This window comes from Phyllobates terribilis, unplaced genomic scaffold (assembly GCF_046119375.1).
Source record: "Phyllobates terribilis strain yellow unplaced genomic scaffold, ASM4611937v1 Scaffold_3__8_contigs__length_932513732, whole genome shotgun sequence".
Taxonomy (NCBI): Eukaryota; Metazoa; Chordata; class Amphibia; order Anura; family Dendrobatidae; genus Phyllobates; species Phyllobates terribilis.
In genome coordinates, this window is record NW_027362763.1 from 827,604,192 (window position 1) to 827,618,837 (window position 14,646).

The window sequence follows — 14,646 nt, forward strand, 5'->3', positions numbered from 1 at the left end:
GGAAACTCTTTTCTTTTCTTGTCACTTTTATAAAACACTTTGCTAATGCCTCTGGAACTCTTTTGTCATATAAAACATCTTGTAAAACATTTGCATTATTACCTAGCAGCATATAAATCTTTTCTCATGTAAAACATTTTTAAGCAAGACACATTCTTGTATTCTTGGATCTCGACCAGGTAAAGGTGCAACAGTCCAGTAAATCTTGAGGTAGACGTTGCGGTTTTTGTATAAAACCAGTAGGGGGCGCTTTAGGAAGCGCAACTATGTACAAGGGATTGGCCGTTCCCAGTCCTCGGCCGGTTTTAGGGAGAGGAATGGCTGCTCACAGTCCTCAGCCTGTTAGGGGAAGAGGGATGGCTGCTCTCAGTCCTCAGCCAAGTTACTTAGGGGATAGGGCAACAATCAAACAGTCCTATATCAGTCCCAACGGGGACCACACTTTTCTGGAAACAGTCCCACACAGTTCCTTTGTACCTTGACGGGTAACTATATACACTGGTATGCTACTGTTCACTGGTAGCGATACCCTCCAGCCGCTCCTTGCTCCTCATAATCTTCAGGCCCATCCGGGTCCTCTTGATACTCAGCGTCCGAGTAGTGTTGTTCCTCCTCCTCTACTACTCTGTGGACGTGGAGGGCGTACCATCCCTTCACGCCTTGGTGTCGGGTGTAAGACACCACATCACCCGGAAATAGGTCCCGCCCACGATGGCCTTCCGGCAGGTGACTCTCCACATCTCTCCTTGTCACGAATATATCGCTGATGGTCTCAGGGTCTCGGATGAAACCCCAGCCGCGCTCCATCTGGAACTTCACAACAGTCCCGGTGACTCGGGGACTGCGGGCAGTTCGGGGATCTCGCCGAGCCTTCATTTTCTGCTCCGCGCTCTGGACCTGCAGCTTCTCTTGCTTCACCCGCCGCTCTCGCTGCTCTTTCTCAAACATTTCCAGCTGCTGGCGGCAGGCCTCCCGCCGCTCGGCTGCGCCCGCTCGTGTTTTCTTCGTGAACCCCATCAGGTCCTCCCCTGTGGGGTCTCATTCAAACTGGGCGTCCTCCAATAGCAGCTGGGGGATTTCCTGAGGCGCCGGAGCAGGTATGAGGGGCTCAGATGGTACTTCAACCTCCGCGGGCGGGCTCCTCTGGAAGCGGGGGTTGACAAATTCGGGGGGCCAGATGAATGGAAGCCCATCCGGACTGGTGTGTTGGGCGAAGAGATCTGCTCCCAGCGGTGGTACTGCAGCAGCAGGGGGCGCAAGCGGGTTGGCGGCGCCCGGGGGCATGTGGCCTTGCGACCAGGCCCGTGCTGGTCGTTACCTTGTTGCTCCCAAGGGTGGTACAGCAGGTGCAGGGGGTTCCGTCGGGGCAGCGGCGCCCGGGGGCGCTGGGCCTTGTGGCCGGGCCCGTGATAGCGGTTGGCTGAGCACGCCCGGGGTCAGAGGGCACGGCGTGGGGCCGGGCTCACTGGCAGCGTCGACGGCCTGGGGGCCGGTTGATGGCGGTGGAGGCACGGTGTCGACGGCGGGTCCAGGTGCGTTGGGCTCCGCAACAGGGTGCAGGGGCAGGTCGGCGGCCCTAGGGTTCGGGGCAGGGGCATCTCCGTTACCTGCCTCTGCTGTCGCGGCCTCCTCCGCGGCGTCGTCTTCAGCCTCCGCTCTGCCTTCACTGCCCTCGGTGGCTGGTGTGCTGCTGGACGTCGATGGCGCCTCCTGCTGCAGGGTCACAGCCCGCCGGGCCACTTCCTCCTTCCACCCGGCGATCACGTCCTGCTGCGCCCGGACCATCCTCCGGTCCAGCTCCTCCAACGCCGCCTGCGTATACTCGGGGTCCTCCTTGGGGAGATGGGCTAGCAGCTCGGTGAGGCTGCATGGTGGTGTAGCTTGCAGCAGGCCCCTCGCCAAAGTACTGGAGCTGATTTCTTTCTCCATCTCCGGGTGCGGCCTGGCCAAACTGATCCAGACCACCCCCTGCCCCGCAGTTTTCTTCTCTTTCCGCCCCCATGGGGGGTGGTCCTGGGGCGTTCTGCTGACAATCACTCTCAGGGGCAGCCCCCCCACGTTGACGGACATTTCTACCGCCGTGCTCATGGTTTTCGGGGGCGGGCTTTCTCTTTGGCGCCATTCTGGGACCCGGCCCACGATGGGAGGCGGCCTCCTGTGGTCTTTTGGCGCGCACATTATGACGCTCGTTCTTCTGGGGCGGGCGCCATCTTTGGTACAATGAAACAGTCTCTTTTCAGGCGCGCAGTACCCGTTGTTAGCGGGCACGAAATCCTGCTGACTACGCCAAAGCTGACTCGCCCCCTGGGCCGTGGGGCACGCGGATCCGGGCGATAGGGGAACGATGGGGGGAGTAGTAGTGGCGGCCCGGTCCCGCGGCTCAGGGTGGTCAGGCCAATGGTAGTCTGCTACGTGCTTCAGATAATGTCCGACTACGCCACCCGTGGATTGCGGTTATTAGGAACCGCCGCTGCATGCAGACCGCTGGGGCTGATGAGGTGTGCAGCTAGGGTAGTGTGACTCCCCACGGGAAGAGTGCGGCCCCAGGGCAGTGTAGTGGATGGTGGGAGTGATGGTGGTGAAGGTCCCAGTACCAGTAGTGCCGGAGGAGCGAAGGAGCACACGGACAACAAGTTACAGTCCAGGGTCTTTACTCACAGTTCGTTTGTTCCGGGTCACTTCCATCGGCAGTGACCGCCCGAGCCGTGCTGCGTCCACCAGGTGAGGGGCTCGGTCAATTCCCAGGCAGTTCAGGAGCATGGCACAGGACCCCCTTTAATCCTTTCTCTGGCCTGCCTCACCAGTGACCCACTTTTGTCCAGCTGCCGCGGACTCGTGCGGTTAAACGTGGGCCCCGTCCTCCGCTGTCCTATATGGTGCCTTCCTAGCAGGTTTGATGAGGTGTCGCACCAATAGATGATCATGACGACCGGTCTTTGGCTGAGGGTAGTTTCTCCTCCACCAACTTGGGATCCGGTACCCTTAATCTGCCAGACCCTTCACCCTGGATTCTCGTGGGTTCTTAGGGTCCCTTCCACCTTCTTGTTCCTGAGCCCTTCTGTTTCTCTCTCTCTTTCTTTGCAGTTCCTTTCTGTTTCTGTTCCTTTCTGTTCCTTTCTCTTGGAGCTGAGATGAGCCAAAATCTCAGCTCCCCTTCACCTCCTCCTCGGCCTCTCACTAGGCCCTTCTGGAGTAGAGCTCCTACAGAGCCTCTACTCCCTGTCTTCTCCTCTCTGGACAGAACGAACCTAGATCTAAGATGGTGCCCACCTTTTATACCTCCCTCTGACCATGAGCCCAGGTGACCAGCAACCAATGAGCTCCTTCCTACGCTCAGGAACCAACCCCTATCTGCCCCTACAGCACTGGGTGTTCCACCCCCCCCTCCCCACTCCAGGCAGGGACATAGTCGGTCGTGCCTGCACTTATGTCTAGTGGGAGCACCGTTGAGCTGTCCCTCGGAAATGGGGTGTGTGTGCTGTATGCAGCTAACTGAGCCCTGGTCCATACTCCATCCTTACCTGGGAGTGGAATATCACACCTCTGGTCTGAGGTGCAATACCCCTGTAGCGGCCGAACCCTCGGGGCGCTACACATACATAGTAGTATTATGCACCCGCATAGTCATATATATTGGTATAATGCACCCGCATAGTCATATATATTAGTATAATGCACCCCTGTAGTCATACATAGGAGTATAGTGCACCTCCATAGTCATATTCATTAGAATAATGCACCTCCATAGTCATATATATGACTGGCTCCCCATTGCCCAGAGACTCCAGTTCAAAACCCTAACCATGGCATACAAAGCCGTCCACAACCTGTCTCCTCCATACATCTGTGACCTAGTCTCCCGGTACTTACCTGCACGCAACCTCCGATCCTCATGAGATCTCCTTCTCTACTCCCCTCTTATCTCCTCTTCCCACAATCGCATACAAGATTTCTCCCGTGCATCCCCCCTACTCTGGAACTCTGTACCCCAACACATCAGACTCTCGCCTACCATGGAAGCCTTCAAAAGAAACATGAAGACCTACCTCTTCCGACAAGCCTACAACCTGCAGTAACCATCACTCCACCACATTACTGCATGACCTCCTCTACCCCCACCTACTGTATCCTCACCCATCTCTTGTAGAATGTGAGCCCTCGCGGGCAGGGTCCTCGCTCCTCCTGTACCAGTCGCTGACTCGTTTTGTTAAGATTATGTAAAGGTTTTTGCTATGTATATTTCTATCACATGTAAAGTGCCATGGAATAAATGGCGCTATAATAATAAATAATAAATAAATATATATTAGTATAATGCCGCCCCATAGTCATATATATTAGTGTAATGCACCCCCATAGTCATATACTGTATATTAGTATAATGCATTCCCATAGTCATATAGGGACGCACATCCAGTTGAAGTTTCTACTGGTGTCGCCTGCCTCCTGCATGAAGGGATTAATAGAATAATAATAAAAAAAAAACACTAGAAGTCGAAATGAAGTTCTCTGCCATTCCTCTGGACTCTAAACTGTCACCCATGATGCCCACATCAGTGTATAGAGCAGAGCAGGTCCATGACCTGCTGCCTGGCAGGTGCCACCTGAGGTTCCATCACCTCTGACCTCACCTGCACACGACCAACTGCCGTTTACTTTCATCTGTCGGCTGAAGCGATCGGACGGAGGTTTGCGGTTTGGAAGATTTTGGAAGATATTTTTGCAAATGGCGTCTACTAGACATGGAGAACAGAGCGAGGAGAAGAAGAGGAAGAGAGAAGAGGACAGCGTGACCGGATTCAAGAAGATCATGAAGAGGAGAGAAGCCAACAATGGATTGGAGGAGTCAACACCTGGATGCAGCGGAGACCTGGATCATCCAGCCCCTATGCCAGGCTTAACATCAGCCGCTTCGACATCCACCAGGTCTTGGGTAGGGGCGCCTTTGGCAAAGTAAGTCCTACATATTTTATATTCATTTTAAACCTGAAGTTTTTATTATATCCTCATGTATTGTTCTCTGTTATCAGCCATGTCATGCTTTGTTGTTGCACATTGTAGTGTTCTGTGAGATGACATAAGTCATCTCCATAGTTAGGTCTAGTGCTGCTATAACGTGGTATTCTTCTACACTGGATGGTTGATCTCAGGGGTCACAGCTGTAGGGAGCAGGGGACATTGTTTTTTTCCATGTCATCATCAATATTGGCTCCTATCAGGCGGCCATATTGTACATACGTTGCTCTCTGTTTTTTTATTAAACCTTAATAGACAATGATATTCAGACCACACTAATGCCAACTCAAAGCCTCCACTAATGCTTGTTATGTTTATTCCCATATGGTAACAGTGGAAAACCCTTTAAAGAGTCGCTGTTGTTTTAATTTTTATTTCATTAACAGCACACATGAAAATAAGCAACATAATAAATATTATTTGAGAAATCTGCTTCTTTCTCCACCAAGATTGATTTTTCATTTTCAAAGTCTCTATTTTCGTGTAAAATCTGTATTTAGTGAAGACAGATTGTTACGTTACTGAGATAGGAGATGACAGTTGGTGCTGATAATATTCTATGTAAAGGGGGAGAGGGAGGAGCTAAAGGCAGAATTCCTCCCTCCTCCTTCCACTTCTCTTCTACATAGAATATTATCAGTACCAACTGTCGCCTCCTTTCTCAGTAATGCAACAATCTTTTATCACTGAATACAGATTTTAAGCGAAAATTGAGAATTTTAGAAAATGAAAAATCAGTCCTGGTAGAGAAAAAAAGCAGATTTCTGTGATTAGATTTATTACACATTGCTTATTTTCATGTGTATTATTGATTTATGAAATAAAAATGCTGACTATTTTTTATCACCTTTCCATAGCTCATCCCTGGAGTAGGCAGTGCATTATGCGCAGAGATTTGCTCCTCTACATGGTCCTGGTTACCAGCAGATTGAGAAACCACTCAGTTTTATCATGTGCCTTAGTAGAAAATCCAGATCCCTTCCACTTCCTGCAGACACCTTCCAAGTATTCTTCATTTGTCTTTTTCAGGTGGTCCTGGCATCAGTCCCCGGCCGTAACATCAATGATTACCAAAAAAGAGGACAATGAGGACACCATTATGCGAGAGCGGCGGATACTCCTGGCGGCCAGAGACTGCCCATTCTTATGCCACCTCTATGCTGCACACCAGTCTCTGCAGAGGGCATATTTCATCACGGAGTATCTGTTCGGTGGCAGCCTGGAGGAATTGATCAGGATGTGCGACTGCCTGAACATCGGCAATGTGAGGTGAGAAAACGGAAAATGTACCTAAAGGAGAACTAAGGAGATGGAAAAAACTGAGGTCTGGGTGTAGCTAAGGAAGCACTGGCAGGGCATATGTTTAGGGTGCTGGATGCAGGCAGTGGGGTGCCAGGATATTTGGTAATTGCTAGAGAAGGGTTTGATGACATTGATACTACACTCTGTTCTCTCCGTCAGATTCTACACAGCAGAGATTGTATGTGGCCTCCAGTTCCTCCATGGACACAACATCGTCCACCGGTAAGCAGAACGTTCCTCCTTCTCTCTGTCTCCTTTACATTCTGGAGATATGACCCTCAGCATTCCTGCTGTCCTGCCCCCTATTCTACCTGGTCTTGTAGTGATCCATTTTCCATCACTTGTATCACTGGACAGATTTCTAATTTTATTTTCTTCTTTCATTGCAGAGACATAAAGCCGGAAAACATCATGTTGGATGCAGATGGCCACATCCGTATAATCGATCTAGGACTTGCCCAAGATGGCGTCACCTCCTCCAAAAACATGTCTGGAGTGATGGGCACTTTCCACTACATGGCCCCTGAGGTGTTTCGTAGAAAACCATACGGTGCAGCAGTGGACTGGTGGAGCCTGGGGATCGTGGTATCCAGGATGGCAGCAGGACGATTCCCATTTTACAACGGCCCCGTCAAGCAAACGGCTTTCAAAGCTATCATCAACGAAAAGCCAAAATTTCCATCTTGGCTTGATGCTGACGTGAAACATCTCATCAAGAAGCTGCTGCGCAAAGACCCTCAGACGCGCCTGGGTGTGAGCGAGAACATCCGTTTTTTACCACCATTGCCTGGGAGGAACTGGAGAAAAGGAGTGCAGAGCCGCCATTTACACCATTCAGGCCAATTCTGGAGAACCATCATCTGCAGTGGCCGGAGCATACAGTCCTTCACCCGGATTTACGTACGTAATTAGGTGTTCTCACATTGTGGTAATCATCATCCATCTTGTCTTTTTTTACATTTTCTGCTAATGGCTTTATGTCTCTGTTTTTCTTAGGTCGATGAAAAGTTTTGGACTGTGAAAGATTCCTTGACCATCTGGTGAGTGACCGCTGTACACACAGGACACCTATTATATCAGTACATTGTATCAGATGTTACATAGCGGAATGGTTCATTATAAAAACCATTCCCCTAATAACAGAAGATGCGGTAGACAGAAGATTTCATGTCTTCCTCTTATGTCTTGCAGGATGAGTCCGTGCCAACTGTCCAGAACTCCATGCCTCCTGACCCGTACCTCGTCTCTGCTGCTGTACGTCACCTCGGCTGCCCTTCAACATCAGCTCTCTCTATAACATCTTCATGCTGGTCCACTGCCATTGTTTTGCTGCCCCAGACCCTTGACCTGGCCTCCTCCAATCCTGGGCTGGAATTTGACATCCCTCCAGCCCGAAGATCTTCTACCCCAGGAGCGGCCTGTGTTAAGTTTCCATCTGGTGAGTTCAGGAAAAATCATCCTGGGGCAGCGGAGCAGCAGAATGTACACGGAGCGGCCATTATCCCTGAACTCACCTTAGCACAGGCCTGGTAAGTATCGCACCCATCACATCACCCACACTACATGATCAGTATAGGGGCACACACTGCATGATCAGTATAGGGGTACACACTGCATGATCCATGATCAGTATAGGGGCACACACTGCATGATCAGTATAGGCACACACACTGCATGATCAGTATAGGCACACACACTACATGATCAGTATAGGCACACACACTACATGATCAGTATAGGCACACACACTACATGATCAGTATAGGCACACACACTGCATGATAAGTATAGGCACACACACTACATGATCAGTATAGGCACACACACTACATGATCAGTATAGGCACACACACTACATGATCAGTATAGGCACACACACTACATGATCAGTATAGGCACACACACTGCATGATAAGTATAGGCACACACACTGCATGATCAGTATAGGCACACACACTACATGATCAGTATAGGCACACACACTACATGATCAGTATAGGCACACACACTGCATGATAAGTATAGGCACACACACTACATGATCAGTATAGGCACACACACTACATGATCAGTATAGGCACACACACTACATGATCAGTATAGGGGCACACACTACATGATCAGTATAGGCACACACACTACATGATCAGTATAGGGGCACACACTACATGATCAGTATAGGCACACACACTGCATCATCAATATAGGGGCACACACTGCATCATCAATATAGGGGCACACACTGCATGATCAGTATAGGCACACACACTACATGATCAGTATAGGCACACACACTGCATGATAAGTATAGGCACACACACTGCATGATAAGTATAGGCACACACACTACATGATCAGTATAGGGGCACACACTACATGATCAGTATAGGCACACACACTACATGATCAGTATAGGCACACACACTACATGATCAGTATAGGCACACACACTACATGATCAGTATAGGCACACACACTACATGATCAGTATAGGCACACACACTACATGATTAGTATAGGCACACACACTACATGATCAGTATAGGCACACACACTACATGATCAGTATAGGCACACACACTACATGATCAGTATAGGCACACACTACATGATCAGTATAGGCACACACACTGCATGATAAGTATAGGCACACACTACATGATCAGTATAGGCACACACACTGCATGATAAGTATAGGCACACACACTGCATGATAAGTATAGGCACACACACTACATGATCAGTATAGGGGCACACACTACATGATCAGTATAGGCACACACACTACATGATCAGTATAGGCACACACACTGCATGATAAGTATAGGCACACACACTGCATGATAAGTATAGGCACACACACTACATGATCAGTATAGGGGCACACACTACATGATCAGTATAGGCACACACACTACATGATCAGTATAGGCACACACACTACATGATCAGTATAGGCACACACACTACATGATCAGTATAGCTACACACACTGCATGATCAGTACAGGCACACACACTGCATGATCAGTATAGGCACACACACTACATGATCAGTATAGGCACACACACTACATGATCAGTATAGGCACACACACTACATGATCAGTATAGTTACACACACTACATGATTAGTATAGGCACACACAGTGCACACAGTAATTTTGGCACATAGATGTAGGACATAGTTCGGCGTTTGATCGGGATTTAATCTGATCGCCATATTCGGGGTCAGGAAGGAATTTTTCCCCCTAATATGAGGATAATTGGCCCATTCTTCATAGGGGTTTTCGCCTTCCTCTGGATCTACACGGCCTTACATAGGTTTAGTATCATAAATTAATAAGTAGATTCACACAGAAGAAAAGAAATTATAAAAAATAAAATAACATTTTCTTAGTTAAAAAGAAAAATTAGTTTATTCAAATATAAATGATAATTAGTACTAGTAAATAATTTTTGTTACTTAGAAAATTACACAGCTTAGGTACATTACACAGCTTAGGTACATTACACAGGTTAGGTACATTACACAGCTTAGGTACATTACACAGGTCAGGTACATTACACAGCTTAGGTACATTACGCAGCTTAGGTACATTACACAGGTCAGGTACATTACACAGCTTAGGTACATTACACAGGTTAGGTACATTACACAGGTCAGGTATTGGCCTTTGATCTTGGGATTCGTTCTGATCACCATATTTGGGGTCAGGAAGGAATTTTCCCCCCTGATATGAGGACAATTGGCTTATTCCTCACAGGGGGTTTTCGCCTTCCTCTGGATCAACACGGCCCCTACATACATTTAGTGTGAGAGGTTAATAAGTAGGTACATACTTTGAGAGTATAAGAATAAGGTATGAAATAAAATATTAGTTAAAAAAAATGTTAGCTAAGCCAAATATAGACATAAATTAGTGCACACATGCAAAAATCATTTGTTTCTGTTTGTTTTTAATTTGCACTTACATTTCACAGGTTCGGTATCAGCCTTTGATCCTGGGATTTATTCTGACCGCCATTCTTTATTTGGGGTCAGGAAGGAATTTTCCCCCCTGATATGAGGACAATTGGCCTATTCCTCACAGGGGGTTTTCACCTTCCTCTGGATCAACACGGCCCATAAATAGGATTAGTCTGATAGATGAATAATTTACACATACATGATATTATAATATAAAATAATCCCCATCTATAAATAAAATCTTCTTTTTACCCCTTATATCTTTGTGCTTGTTTTTATTCCATTGCTCTTCCACAAAGTCATTATTATACTCCAACCCTATGTTTTTTGTGACATATTGTACTTTATGTTAGTGGTAAATTTAGGTCAATATTTTTTGCATCTATTTGTGAAGATATCAGAAATTTGGTGAAAAATTTTGAAACTTCAGCAATTTTCAAACTTTGAATTTTATGCTCTTAAACCAGAGAGTTATATCACACAAAATAGTTTCCCTAATTTCCCTAACATTTCCCACATGTCTACTTTACTTCTGCATAATTTTTTAAACAATTTATTTTTGTTAGAAAGTTAGAAGGGTTAAAGGTTTATCAGCAATTTCTAATTTTTCCAATAAAACTTTTAATTTTTTTGAAAGGAACCACATCACCTTTGAAGTGACTGAAAGGCCTATGTGACAGAAAATACCCGAAAGTGACACCCTCCTAAAAACTGCACCCCTCAAGGTGCTCAAAACCACATTCCAGAAGTTTATTAACCCTTCAGGTGCTTTTATATGCGATTAATGCTTCTATATTTCTCTTATACCGATGTTTGAAAAAGACCACTTTTGGTCGAAACGTCATGGCATATCGCTTTAAGCTCCTCCTTGTTGGTTTTCAACGGTGTGGTGAATGTATATATTTGAATAAACTGTTTCCACCTTTGCAAATTACCTTTGAGTACGGCTGTTATCTATATCCTTACGGGGGATAGTATCTTATTCAGCCTGCACCAAATCTACAGCTGATTGCGCATCTTCTTCTATCAAATCCCCTGTCCATGATGCAGGCGAAGATGCCTCCCACCTGCACTTGCAACCAAGTGTTTGTCCCTACCCCAGTCCTTGGAACGCAAGCACAAATACGCAACCACTCACATACAGGCCAAAATACTAAACTGCCACATTTCCAGACTGCTTGCACTGGAAATGTTGTCTTTTAGGCTTGTGGAGATGGAAGCTTTCCGCAACCTCATGGCGGCTGTCCCTCGGTACTTGGTCCCCAACTGCCGCTATTTCTCCCGGTATGCTGTCCCCGCCTTACACGAGCACGTGTCCCATAACATTACCCGTGCCCTCACAATGCAGTTACTGGGAAGGTCCACCTAACCACGGACACGTGGACAAGTGCTTGTGGCCAGGGACACTATATTTCCCTGACGGCACACTAGGTGAATATTATGGAAGCCGGGACCCAGTCAACCCAGGGACGGAATATGTGCTACCGACACCGAGAATTGCGGGCCCTGGTTCAATCAGGGTTGCCCCCACCTTCTACAGCAGTTCCTGCACCTTCTCCTCACCCTCCATTTCCGGAGCGTCAACATCAGCCTCAAGCTGTATGCACTGTAGCATTTTCTTTTTTCAGGACTTGGGTCTGTGCGAGGTCTGGTTTCTTGTACTCCGAGACATTGTTTTTAGTGATATAACTTTGGGGTGGATAGGATGTTTTGATTACATTTTTTTGTGCTGTTGCGATGGCTGAAAAAATGCTATTTTGGCGTTTTGATTTTCTTCTTGCCATTTACTGATTGGAATAATTTATTCTATACATTGATAGATGGACTTTGATGATCGCAGTGATATCAAATATGTGTATTTTTTTATATTTCATCATTTTTAATGGGGGAAAACAGGTGATTTGAACTTTTGTATCATGACCGGCATGTGGGTCTTCAGCAGACTCCCGACCATGATGGCAACCCATTGACGCGCCATGATAACGTCTCGGGGTGCCATTGGGCGCCTAGAATAGTGAGCCCCCCTGCCGGCGCGCATTAAATGCTGCTGTCACAGACTGACAGCAGCATTTAACAGACGTAGACGGAGCTTCGCTGTTAGAGGCAGATGATGGCTGAATAACACACGTAAACAGTATTGATTGTAATATACAACAAGGAAAAAATCCTAAACTGGATCCACATAGAAGTAACTGGGAAAACACTTTGACGAAATAAATATAAACCAAAATGAATGACATCCCCACATGATTAAAAGATATATTTATTAGAAAATAATAAAAAAATACATACAATTCAAGCAAGGTAACTCGAAAAGGAGGGATGAATGACAGTGATAGTTGTAGTAACCCAAGTTGAAGTTCTTTAGGTTTATATTGATTGTAATATGTTTAGCAAAAACCATCGCTTTCCAGAACAAAAATCCAAAACTAGAAAGAATTATATATATATATTTTTTTATGTTTTTTATATTTAAATGTAAAAGAGAAAACAATGTTCTAATGTTCCACACCATATCCATCATATCCATTGCTGGGCAGCTCTGAAAAAACACATGTAGAGATTCCCCAGGTCTTGGAAACTGCTTCTGATCATGTTGTCAGCGCAGGTGGATGCAGGTCTTCACCTCTTTCTAACAAGATGTCTCATGCCTGTATAGAAACAATAAGACGCCTTTCTCATTAATCTGAAAACAATTAAAATACATGTTTTTTAAAAATTTTGAATATATACCGGTTATCAAATAAAACAAACTAAAGAGAAGTCATGGAGGAAAAACAAAATATTTACCTGGAAAATACATGTTGGAAGCTTTGTGTGAATCAGGATAGGTGGATTCTGAATGTTTGTTGTTAGCTGCTCGTGATGAAGACGTATGCTGATTGTCTCCCTACGTGGTGAAAGAAAAGCTAAATATATAAAAGTAGTTACACTTTAAATGATATCCGGCAATAAGAGACTAAATTAGAGACTTAAGATTCTCAATATTTTAAAAATAGCTTATTACTGATTGTTGATGATAGTGGAGGCTTCTTTCTTACCTTCATCTTAGGTAGATGAGATGATGATATTTAGACAAATCTCAATGTTCAAATAGTTCAAATAGTGAACCTGAAAATATAAAGAAACATAATTACATCCAACTAAGCTTGAAATTATAAAAGGTTTTCAAAAGCATTGTAGATAATTGATGGAAATTATCAATCGTTCCATATCCAGCAAGTTATGGAAATGTATCCAGTATTAATATGGTAACCTATGAGGATGGATTCTGAATGTTTGCTGCTAATCGCTGGTGCTGGTGATGAGCACAAATACTCATTGTCTCGCTACTCAGGGGAAAATATATAAAAGTATCTGAACTTTAAATTATAAAGAAACAAAATTAGAGACTAAATATTCTGAGGAATAGTTACATGTTTAGCTGATGGACAATTGACGTAATCGGCCTCCACACCGGCGGCAATAAGATTTATTATCAGCTATTCTTTGAAAACGCCCAAGTCTACAAAGATAAGAGAAATATTGGTTACCAGACTGGAATGAACGTTGGTTAATACCATGGATCATGTTAAAAAGAACAAATTGAAACCAATATATTAAGGACTGGCCCCAGCACAGAAAATATAACATGTAGCATCCTAAGCCCTACAGTCCCCAGACGTCAGTCCGCTCTGATAGTAGTAAAGTATAAAAGCCTTATACCAACAGAACCGCCCTGACGTCTCTGCACGGTGATTGTGTTTCATGACGCGATGAATCATCAAATCTACTTACTTGTTATCACACAGGGAGCACTGGTAGTTGTACTTATAGCTGATGGTATAGCTGTGACACATCGTCACTTCCGGCAGCTCGGGATGGATGTCATTTACCCTTCTGGTATAAGTCTGCCATAACGGGCCATGGTTATCTCTGCCTTCACCGTCGATTATCCAACAGGCAGCATGGCACATCTCGTGCGCAAGTGTGGATCGTAGTCGCACTAGAAAAGAGTTTATACAGGCATAAGAAAATCTAAGTACACCCTGCTTGAACTCTTTGGTTTTACATATCAGGATTCAGGATATAATATAAAATATCTGATCCTTAAAACGTCTTCAAATTAGGTAAATACATCCTGAGATGAAAAACACATGAAAAGTCACAACGTGCCATTACTTATCTACCAATAACTACTTCAAAATGCAGAAGCAGAGAGTGAAAAATAAGTACACCCCATGAATCACTAGCTTTTAGAATGATCTTTATCAATAATAACTTGAAGCTGCAGCAAGGGTGTACTTAATTTATCACACACTGCTTTTGCATTTTGGCCTTCTTTTTGTTAGATAAATAATTACACTATATTATTTATCA